Raw genomic sequence first — 11,690 nt, 5'->3', positions numbered from 1 at the left:
TAGGCCAGTCGCCCTATATCTTTGACTTGCACACACACACAATTTCGATGGCTCTCTTCATCGATCTCGCACCCACCCACTTGATCCTCTCTTCGACTCTATCGATAGCTATGACCCCTCCCTCTCTTCTCGTGGATTGCCCGACCCTCTATGTATGATATGGATAGGCCTCCATTTCACACACATTGCATGCAAAAATTTGTTTGAGATGTCATCGACACATATTCCCACAAATAATTCACGAAATCAACCCCCACCCCAAAACAAAAAACACTCACGAACGCGGTTTGTATCTCTCACACACACCCACGTAGGGGGACGTGCACGAAGAGAAGAGGTGCATGCACGGCGCACGTACTCCCGTCTCTTTCCCAACCACACCCGCGCGGGTACACGGTGGAGCTCATTTCTGTACGAAAAGGCAGCCCACATGGTAATTTGGCACGTGTACTGGTTGTCCACTTGGTGGAGGGAGGATCGTCTACCACGGGTGAACAAACAAATTGCGACTTGACGTGTTATGTTAAAAAAGAGGCAAACCATGTGGGGCCTACCTTAGAGGCAAGGCTCTATACACTGGAGTACTTTTGATGTGTCCCGTCAACTCGCAGAACGAGGAGAAGCTTGCTTAGTACGTCGTCTCCCCCGCCCGCGGGCGCGGTGGCTCGCAGGATGAGGTGAAGCTTGCTCCGCCTTACGCCCGCTCCCTCGCCCATGCGGGCGGTGGCTCGCAGGACGAGGAGAAAAATTTACTACTCCCTCCGTTTACTCCTCCCCTACTACTACCTTGGCTATAGAGATTATATCATATTGTTTGGAATATATATGTCCTTTAGTAGATTTCAATATGAACTACTAGTACATACTCCAAACACTGATGTATATAGACGTATTTTAGAGTGTAGATTCACTCATTTTGCTCCGTATGCAGCACTCTCCCTCGCCCCTCGACCCTCGCCCACGTGGTGGACGTGCAGAAATTCATTCGGTCTCATATAGCCAGAACGATATATACTGCACTACCATTATTGCTCGACTTCCCGAAGAGGCGAAGAGCCAATCGCAAGGTTAATATTTTGGAGATGCCAAGCGCAAGGTTATAGGAGAACGAGTACTAGGTACCGCGTCATTTATAAATAAAGTTTTTTTCTTCAGTGGCACATACGCAATATGATAGGTTCATATGGAGAGAAAAGGAAACCGCTCCACTATATACATAGTCAGGACGGGCCAGCCTACACGGTTGCTTGCTGGGGTTCCTCTCTTCACAGTCTCTCGCACAAAACGACTGTGGCCACATCTCTAACATCCCGGCGGATCACGTCCGCTTGGGGAAGGGGTGGATGCTTAGTGTAGATGCGGTGGCCGTCGCCGACGGCGAAAACCCACTGTCGGCACGTCCCGATCAGGGGTCCCCACCGTTCTCTCTCACAAAGCCGGTGAGGTTGCCTTCGTCCCTTGCTCACTGCCGCGACGTGGGCAGTTGCCGCCTCCCGCCGCCCTCCTCAAGGTTGAGCTACGTCCCTCAGGTACAACTCCCTTTACAGCCGGCTTGCACCACTGCTCCAGCTGCCCACATCACTCCCTATGGACATTTCTCTACTTCTTTGCCCCGCACATACCTCTACTGGCTTCTACGTACTGTATTTGTGATGAGTTTATGTCTCATCAACTAGTCCCAGTAATCTTATTCTAATCACACTTCTTCAATTTCTTTGCCACAGGGATGCTCATCTCGATTTTGGTGAAACTGCACAAAAAGATCCGATGGTTAAAAGGTTGCAAACTTCATTTATTAGGAAGCTCGAACATTGCCAGCAAATTGAAGCCTGGTCAGGGTTCACGGTTCAAGGGCTAGGGACTGCATGGATCGTTTTTTTCTTTAGCTGCCTCTATTCCAAAATAAGTGTCAACTTTAGTAGTAGTACAACTTTGTACTAAAGTTTGCACAAAGTTGAGACACTTATTTTGGAACGGAGGGAGTACATATTTGCTATGATCTGTCAATCATTGAGATGCAATAGCATGCATGTTAGTCTCCTTTGTATTTGATGAAATGTTGCAACGGGCAACCTTGGATGCAAGATACATGTAACAGAAGCTGGAAGCTTCATAGCATTGTACAAATTTATCTCGCTGATAAATTACAGTACGTACTATACTAGTACTTCCTCCGTTCCTAAATATAAGTCTTTGTAGATATTTCACCATGAACCACATGCGGATGTATATAGATGCATTTTAAGTGTAGATTCATTCATTTTGTTCCGTATGTAGTGGAATCTCTACAAAGACTTATCTACTAGTAATAGCTAGCCCCCACTACTAGGAATTCTCTATCCTCTCCTTGAGCCACATCATCAAAATTGATGTAGCCGTTAGATGAAGTAAATCAGTCCATAATAGCCGTCTGATCTAGACGTTGAGAGGCTCCGCACTAAGCCACATGCAAGCATGCAGAAATACTGTGGCACATGCATGTGAGTGGGTTTTAAATCACATCAACATGTCTGCATGCAAGCATGCACCGGTAGCATGCATGTAAGTGAGCTTTTAAGTCCCATTAACATGCCAAAAAGAAAAATATAATCCCATTATGTAGTAGGAGTTGCTGATCTTTTTTCCTTACGTGGGATGATCTAAATGATGATGGGAGTTTATTCAGTTTGGCTACCACATTTGTCATGCGGTTATAGAGTTTTTTTAGTTCTATGAAATCGATAATTTTGCGCGGAGAGATATACCGCTGTTCCGCGGCAACGCGCGGGGACTCATCTAGTAATATTTAGGAACGGAGGGAGTACTATGTAAAGAGTTAGGTGTCGCACGGTGATAGTGTGAGGTGGGCCATGTAATCACTGAGCCTGTGTGTTTTCACTGCTCTTGCACGCCTCCACTGTAAGAATGGAGAAAATTGTAATCTAGTAGTAGTACCTCCTTTCGCCGAAAGCGTGGGACATCTAGCAGTCCTACCACCTCAGTAATAAAGACCAATGAGCCGTCAAATCACATAGACCCCGCAGTAAGTTGGACGGACGAAGCAACCATCACTCTTGCGCCAGTGTGAGGTTGCGTCCGCTCTGCCCGGTCATGAATGCGGCACCGATTCTTTGGAGCGGCGCTGACCGTTTCAGGCGGGAAGCGCGCGCGGGCGATGGAGGGGCTTTGGGTGGGCCAGGCTGGTCAGGAGCGGGCGTGGCAGCTGTCCACATGTCCCTACCGGACACGCCCGGAAAAGAGAGGATGCACCAACTCTCGCGGCTAAAATCGTACTACACTACACAACATCTCTCTGTAGGAGTAGGTCGATCTGTCGCTCTCTCTAACACACACATGCTGTTAAACACACACACACACACACACACACACACACACACGCACACGCACGCACCTTGGTCCCATTGCACCTTCTAACGTGACTTATTACACCTAGACGGAGGGAGTAGTAAGTATATGAGATACGGTGGCACACTGACTTAAGTCGAATACAAGTGCCCAAAATTTGTGTGCATGTTATAATAAGGATTCACTTAAAATAGTACGTGAGCGAACAGAGGGATCAATTGGACAGTGTTCCCGAGCAGTAGCGAGATGTGTGAGGTAAGATACACCGCTGGCGCTTTTAATTTTTCTTATTAGTTTGTTTGTTTCACCCTCTGACTGGTGGGACCCAAGTACTACGTGGAGAGAGGTAAGGTGACTAAGGCTGCATTATTTCTGCACCACTGTGGATAGTCTTACCACCAAAGCCACATGACACGATTATGATTGAAATCCCAATGACTCCCACACACACAAAAAAACACAGCATGCTTGTCACACGAATGCAGGAATGTATAAAAGGTTATTTCCCTCTCGTTGAACATAACGGGAGGGTTGTGTAGCTGGTTAGCCTGTTCGCTCATCAAACTTGAGGTCTCGGGTTCGATAACTACACTTGAGCATAATTTGTGCCAGGAGGATTCTTTGACTGGTCAAAATGTTTTCTAGGGTTTGCACGCTTCACACTTTCTCTCCAGTATATATATACACGCTGGAGCCTCAGCGCTTGTAGTTGCTCTCTTCACACTCTCTCGCCCTCTCCCGCTGGAGCCTCAGCGCTTGTAGTTGCTCTCTTCACACTCTCTCGCCCTCTCCAGATCTGAACAAGACTTCATTGGCCTCTCTCTCCCCTCACTGCTGCTCAAAGAGCCGGCAGGATCCGTCCGCCGGGAAGGGAAGGAGGCTTAACACTGTCGCCGTTGGCGAGGGACTACCAGCGCAGCTGTTCACTTTCCACCCAGCGGCGGCGCGGGAGGGCCTTCGACCCCTTCTTCTTCGCCGCCGTCCCGTCACCCACCGAACCACGCCCCAAGAACCTTAAGGTATAATTTACTTACTCCACATGCATTGCTCTAGCTGCATGTATACCATGAATCTAGGACGTGGTTCAAAGAGGAAAGGAGTGGGGGAAAGTAGTGGGAAAAGTTGTATATAGCATGAATCTAGGACGTGGTTCAAAGAGGAAATGAAGGGGGAAAGTTGTATAGCATGAATCTAGGACGTGGTTCAAAGAGGAAAGGAATGGGGGAAAGTAGTGGGGAAAGTTGTATCGCATAAATCTAGGACGTGGTTCAAAGAGGAAAGGAAGGGGCGAAAGTACTAGTTCAAAAAGGAAAGGAAGGGACAAGGCTGTAGAGTTTGAGCAGGACTAGATTTGCTGCGCTCACATAGGGAAAGGTGTCTAAAGATAACAAAACTGGGACCAACACAAATATGCTCCTTGGTTGTTTCCTCTTTGTTGCAACAGACTGTGCATGACCACAGTACATCAGTAGATGCACATGGTGCTGGTGCGTCCACTATCCCGTGCAACTCATTAGCTGTTGTTAATCTAAGGCCCTGTTTGGTTAAAAACTCCCTAGTCCCTACCTGCTTGGTTCCGGGGACTAAACATGGACTAGAGGTTATTAAATGACATGCTAAAAGACCATGTTACCCCTAGTAATGAACTAATAGAGACAAGGTGCGATGCGTGGCAGGGGCAACTGTTGGAAAAAGTCCCAAAAAGACTCCCTTGGGGTCTTCTTTCTTTAGTCCCAAATGCCCACTTTTAGTCCCTAAAAGTCCCTCCTGTTTGGTTTAGATGGGACTGACACGGAGTTTTTTTAGTCCCTACACCAAAATGTCCCTGTAAACAAACACCCTCTAATAATGCCGCTGGAAAATTGATGCAATGCCACAGTTAAAAGCAAATTACATGTTTAACGAATTTTATTGTTAATATAATCTCTATGTTAATATTAATCAATGCCACCATTTGAGAAATGCTACTGTCTTGCTTTCTTTCCCATTTAGATAAGGTAGATGCTTCTTTTTGTTGGCTTCTGTGTCATCCACCGTTATTGACCACTAATTGTTTCCTTTGCACCTCTGTGTAAACAGGGTTATCTACTTCACCTCGTTGCCATTGTGACCTTTTGTTGCACTGCACAAAACACTTTTGTTTTAAGAGTGTTTTGTGCAGTTCAACCAAAATGTCACACCGACAACGTTGCTTGATTGCTTGATCTTAGTGGAACTGCACAAGAGGAGATCTTACTTCCTATCCGTTAAGGCGAATTTGGTTCAGATCTTCTTCTTGTGAGTTGTTTGAATTCCGCATCATGAGAGGTCAGTACTAGCCTTCTTTCACATGATTCTGCAGTGTGCTTTCATATGTTGTGCTACTTGTACGATAATGTTGCTTGATTTTAGTGAACTGCACAAATGGAGACAAGACTTCCAATCTGTATGTGCACCGTAATATCCCATTGAGGTAAGATAAGGATATTTCACAACTGCTGGCCTGTATTTTGCCACTTTCATCAGAAAATTAAGTTTAGTACTATACTTGTGCTCCCTAATTGACATGCCAAATCTTACATTGAAGGCGAAGCTTGTCTGTTATTGAACCAAGTGATGAAGGGGAAGAACAAGCGGAAGAAAAACAAAAATCAACTCCCGGTGCTGTAATGAAGCACTGGAACTGTGATGACACAAGTAATGATATAGTTTTGCATCTTAATTTATTGCTATGGCTGGAACGAGCAATTGTTTTGCCACTGATTTGATGCCACTCTTAATGTAATATGTAATTATCTCTACTTGTGCAAACAGGGATCTTCTTTGAAGATACCATATATTTTAGTGGAACTGCACAAGAAGATGTTGGAAACATTAAACTAATCGAGGAGTATATAGTAAGCATGGCCACCACCGTAGATAGCAACAGATGGTTCCGGAGAAGTGCTTCATCTGTATGCTCTACACAATAAGCCTCCTGACAAAGGTTGGTACTCGCCCACTGATTTCATCCATATGATTGAGCTTTGTCATCTCTATTGGTGTTGTGCTACTGTTTAGATACTGTCATGAAAAAGTGGTATTGTCCTTGAGAAGTGCTTCATCTGTGCTGTTTTAAATATTTCCTTTCCTTTTTTTCGAGCAAACAGGGATGCTAGCATTTAGTAGTCCTCTTGTCTTTGCACAACAGGATCATCTTCCTCTGAAGAAGAATATGGAGTACGTGAAGTGACTAGTTCCGATTATGCCAGGATGAAGAAGCCCTGTCTATCTTCTCATCAGAAGGAGCAGTTGAAGGATGGTTACATTACTCCCCACAAGACCAAACTAACTTCAGCTCAGAAGGACTGACAAATCTCCATTTTTTTGCTGTGATGCGCGAGTACAATGTTGTTCTAGGATTCTTTCTGGTGAGTTCCATTTTTCTAAAAGTGTGCTCTACATGGACCATGTATGTGCCTGTTGAAACTGTCAATTCATAGTACAGTTTGCTTTATACTAATCACTTTTTTGTATTTGTGCAAACAGGGGTGCTCAGCTTGATTTCAATGGGAACTGCACAAAATGTTCATGAATACATCGAATCATTCATTTCCACCACAAGAAAGGAGGTGCCGATAAGTTCAAGGCGTTGCAACATATGAGGGCGAAATCATACAAGCTACGCGCGAATTTGGTTGATTTTGGTGGAACTGCACAAAAAGAACAGCTGGTTTATTTAGCACGAGGTGCCATGTCAATGTCCGAACTGATGGCAAACCCTGCCCATTCCACAATCGTAGGCATTTGATATTTTGGAATGGGACAACCTTGTCAAATTTTGCTCATTGATTTTAGCAAGACATGCGTTTGATATTTTCGAATGGGACGCCCTTTGCTGTCAGCAGCGTCGATCAATTTTTTCTTTATTCTTTAGTTGTGAAGTAAATATTGCCTCTGACATGTGAGTCGCTGAGATGCATAATCATCGATTGTTTTGAATGTTCTCTATGAATTGCCAGGCCTGTGTGTTTGATTGCAATGTACAGAAACGCTAAAAAGCTGCTCAAACTCTTTGTACTCCTTCTGTTCCTTTTTACTTCGCACATTGTGAAAGTGCATACTTTTTTGTATAAGATTGGTCAAAGTAGAGATACTTTGACTGCAGACAAAACTTGTATGCAGACTAGAAAGGACCGGAGGGAGTACATGTGAAACTGCTGCAAACGAGGTGATCACCCTGGGAATAATGCTAGTACGTATTGTTTTGCATGTTCATCCAATGCCAGTGATACAGGAATTCGAACTAATCGAAATAAATTCATTCATACACGGTCGGATTTCATATAAACATGCCGGATTTCATTACATTTCATACATTCTTCAACTAAAAAGGGGTGCGCTGGAGGTATAATTAATTAACCGAAGCTACCCACCTGTGTCCCGCTGAGCCGAACAGAAGCTTCAGTGACTTAACTGCAGGTGCAGTTGCGTAACTGACATGTGGCCTGTTGGGCCCACGTGTCAGTCAGCCAACTGCACCAGCAGTTAAGTAGAAGCAGCGTTCTTCTCCAGCGCAGCTCTCCGACTCCACGTCGCCGCCAAGAAGCTAACCGGCCGTCAATGGTCAACCCGCCTAGCTTGGCTTCAACCGGAGGGTAGCAGCGGTGGCCTTACTTGGACCCGAGCGGCGGCGACCTACCGTGTTCTACTCTTCCTCGTTTTCTGTGTGGCGCGGCCTCGTTGGCAGCGGGGCGGGGCCTCGGCGGAGCCGGCGATGTCCTCTGTCTCGTTGCCGGCGGGCGGCGCCTCAGCGGAGCGGTGGAAATCCTCCCCCACGTTGCCGGCAGGGTGGGGCCTCGGCTGAGCCGGCGATGTCCTCTGCCTCGTTGTTGGCGGGGCGGGGCCTCGGCGGAGCCGGCGGTGTCCTCTGCCTCGTTGTTGGCGCCGCGGGGCCTCGGCGGAGCAGGGCCTCGTCGACGCCAGCGGAGCGGGGACTCGTCGGAGCCGGCATTGTCCTCTGCCTCGTCCTCGGTCTCGCCAAACAGCGCCTCGCCCGCTTCATCGCCCTCTTTGCTAGCCTCTTTGTAGGCGGCCGCAGCCTCCGCCACCCGCATGCGGTACCGCCAGCGCTCGAGGCGGCCCTTGCGGGCGGAGCGGTACGAGTCGAGCAGCGCCTCCTGCTCCGCCCGCTCCGCGGCGATCTGCTCCTCCGCCTGCAGGTGCTCCTGGAGGAGATGGTGGTTGTAGGCGGCGTCGGCCTGCGCCTCCCGGAACTGCTCCTCACGCATCTGCCTCACCCTGTCCATATATTGGGCACGGGCCTCGCCGATGGTCATGGTGCAATGCACCGGCGAGGATGGCGCGGAGGAGGGGGTTGGCGCCGGATCGTCGACTACCATGTTCTCCATTGGGACGTCGTCGTCCTCCGGCTGCCTGCCGGCCAGCCGGTCGGCAGCAATGGCTGCCATCTCCTTGTGGTCCGTCGTCCGCCCGTCCCGAAGAGCGCTGGAGCGCGAGGAAGCCATGGTGGGCAGTAGTGGTGTGGACAGGAGAAAGGGAACGGATGCGGATGACTGCGGCTATGGCCGGCGCAGCAGTTTATATAGCAATGGTGGGCGGGCGGAGGGACGGACGTGTGGCGCCGGAGTAGCCGCCTCGGCAACCGCGTATCATTAATGTGGGCGGCAGATGGACGGACGGACGGCACTTGTGTCGTTTGAAGGCGGAGCAATCGCCTGCACCGGGAAGCGGGGCGGGCGGCGCTGACTGTTTCGGGCGGAAAGCGCGCGCGGGCGAGGAGATGACTTTACTTGGAGAGGATGACAATGGGGACCCACCAGGTCCATAGCCTCACGTACGCAAGTGCCTCCTTATTATATATATATATAACTATAATTTATTTTGCTTCCTCCTGGTTTCCTGACATCACGGTCCCACACCATTGTCAACCTATGTAGTAGTCAATAAACGAGAGAATTGCACAAGAAGCGGCCGACAGCTGGGACCAAGCAGCTCGAGCAGTATTTGTGTTTTTGAGGTGTGAGCACTGCAGAGTTTTTCGATGTTTAGCCCAGATATTAATTTTTCTCCTCTGAACAACAACGAAAACATCGCTGCAGGTATTAACTGGGCGGGCTGTGGCCCGTCTAGCCCAGGCCAGATATCCAGCCCAGATATTAATTTTTTTCAAGCTGAAAATGGCTAGCCCAGCTATACTTTTTTTAGGAATACCCAGGCAAGGTCAAGTTGTTATTCTCCGCCCCGCTGGGCTGCAAATCTTTCCTAGGAGGGATGCATTAGGCTTAACAAGAAAATGGGCTTTAAGAAATAATAAATGGGATGTAATTATAAAAACTGGGCAGTAACTATAAAAAATGCACCAAACACGTGATTACTTTATAAAATATTATTTTTGGATATTGAAAATTTTAATTTCATTAATTGTTGCGAGCGCAATGTTTCGTTGGATTTTTACGTAATATAAATTTATATTGAAATTGTATTTAATCTGACTAGAAATTTCGGGATAAAAATATTTCGGATCCCATCAAAATGTGGGAAATTTTATTGAATTCTGTTTTGAACGGTTGGTTGAAATGGGCTGTACTTTTAACAAACTGTAAATGGGCTGTAGTAAATTCCATTAGAATTCAAAAATGGGCTACACATTCTTACAAATCTCAAATGGGCTATAAGTTCTCTGCCACACACTTCTGGCCTTACTAAGTTGACGCGTCCCCTAAAAAACAGAGTTGACGCGTATGCAAGGCTTTGTCAACTTATAGTCAACACACGGTTCTAGCAGCAGTGGCCGTTGGATGTCCATCCAACGGATGCCGTGCTTCTTCTTCAATCTCGGATATTCTAGCTTCACCCGCCCAAAAAATGATTCCTCCCCCTGACATCTGGGGCGCACCGTTTCGGAAGCTGACCTGTGGGCCTACTAAGTTGACGTACCAAGGGCTTTGTCAACTTAGTCAATATAAACGATTCTAGCTGCAGTGACCGTACGATGTCCATCCAACGGCCGTCGTGCTTCTTCAACCTCTGGTCTTCTTGCTCCAGCCGCCCAAAGCAGCGCCGGTCGTGCCGCCTGCTCCTGCCTCCCGTGGCCGGCTGTGCTGCCGCGGAGGCCTCACCGCCCCTACTACTCCCACCGCTGGCCAGGCCATCCCTCCACTCACCCACACCCCCTGTTATTCTGCGGCGACGGCAGCGCAGCCGAACCAGTGAACCCTCGTACTCCTCTCCGCGTGTGCATCCACTGCCGCGTCTTCCCCGGCTCCGCGTCGTCCCCTTCCTAGGCCTCGCCGTCGTCCACCGCCCTGGTGCTCTCGGCGCGGCGTGGTCAACGTGGTCAAGGAACGACTTCCATCGGACGTGGACTGTACGTGGAGAGGCTGACAGCTGGGTCCAGCTATATCTTCGCACGCAAGGAAGTGCCTCCTTATTACGCACCAAAAAATGAATACCCCCTGCTAGCTGGGACCCACCATAGTGGGTGGCTGACTTGTGGGCCTACTAAGTTGACGAGGACGGAGGGCTTTGTCAACTTAGTCAATATGAACGATTCTAGCTCCAGTGACCGTACGATGTCCATCCAACGGCCATAGTGCTTCTTCAACCTCTGGTCTTCTTGCTCCAGCCGCCCAAAGCAGCGCCGGTCGTGCCGCGTGCTCCTGCCTCTCGTGGCCGGCTGTGATGCCGCGGAGGCCTCACCGCCCCTACTACTCCCACCGCTGGCCCAGGGTATCCCTCTACTCACCCACACCCCCTGTTATTCTGCGGCGACGGCAGCCTCACGCCGCAGCCGAACCAGTGAACCCTCGTACTCCTCTCCGCGTGGGCATCCACTGCCGCGTCTTCCCCGGCTCCGCGTCGTCCCCTTCCTAGGCCTCGCCGTCGTCCACCGCCTTGGTGCTCTCGGCGCGGCGTGGTCAATGTGGTCAACGACCGACTTCCATCGGAAGAGTACTGTACGTGGAGAGGCTGACAGCTGGGTCCACGGCCACAGCCCAGTTTTTTTGTGATTTGCCAAGTAAGTCGCTTTGTCAGGCCTGTTGGGCTGCAAATCTTTCAAGACGAGGAGAGCTTCATTCGGCTGGCCGAGAAAATGGCCTATCAGTAATGAGAAATGGGCTGTACATTTTTAAAACACATCAAACCGGCAATTAGTTTCAAATATCTTTTTTTCATTTCGAGATTTTAAATTACATTAATTTTTATGCATGGAGAATTTGTTGGATTTTATATTGATATACATTTATTTTTAAAATCAGTTTGAATGTGAGTCGAAATTTCGGGATTAAAAACAGTTCGGACCGCACCGAAATATGCAAAATTTCGTATAATTTTTTAACCGTGGCCACAATATGGGCTGTAAT

This window comes from Triticum aestivum, chromosome 3D (genome assembly GCF_018294505.1).
Source record: "Triticum aestivum cultivar Chinese Spring chromosome 3D, IWGSC CS RefSeq v2.1, whole genome shotgun sequence".
NCBI lineage: Eukaryota > Viridiplantae > Streptophyta > Magnoliopsida > Poales > Poaceae > Triticum > Triticum aestivum.
The sequence above is the reverse complement of the archived record's forward strand: the minus strand, read 5'-3'. Positions refer to the sequence as shown.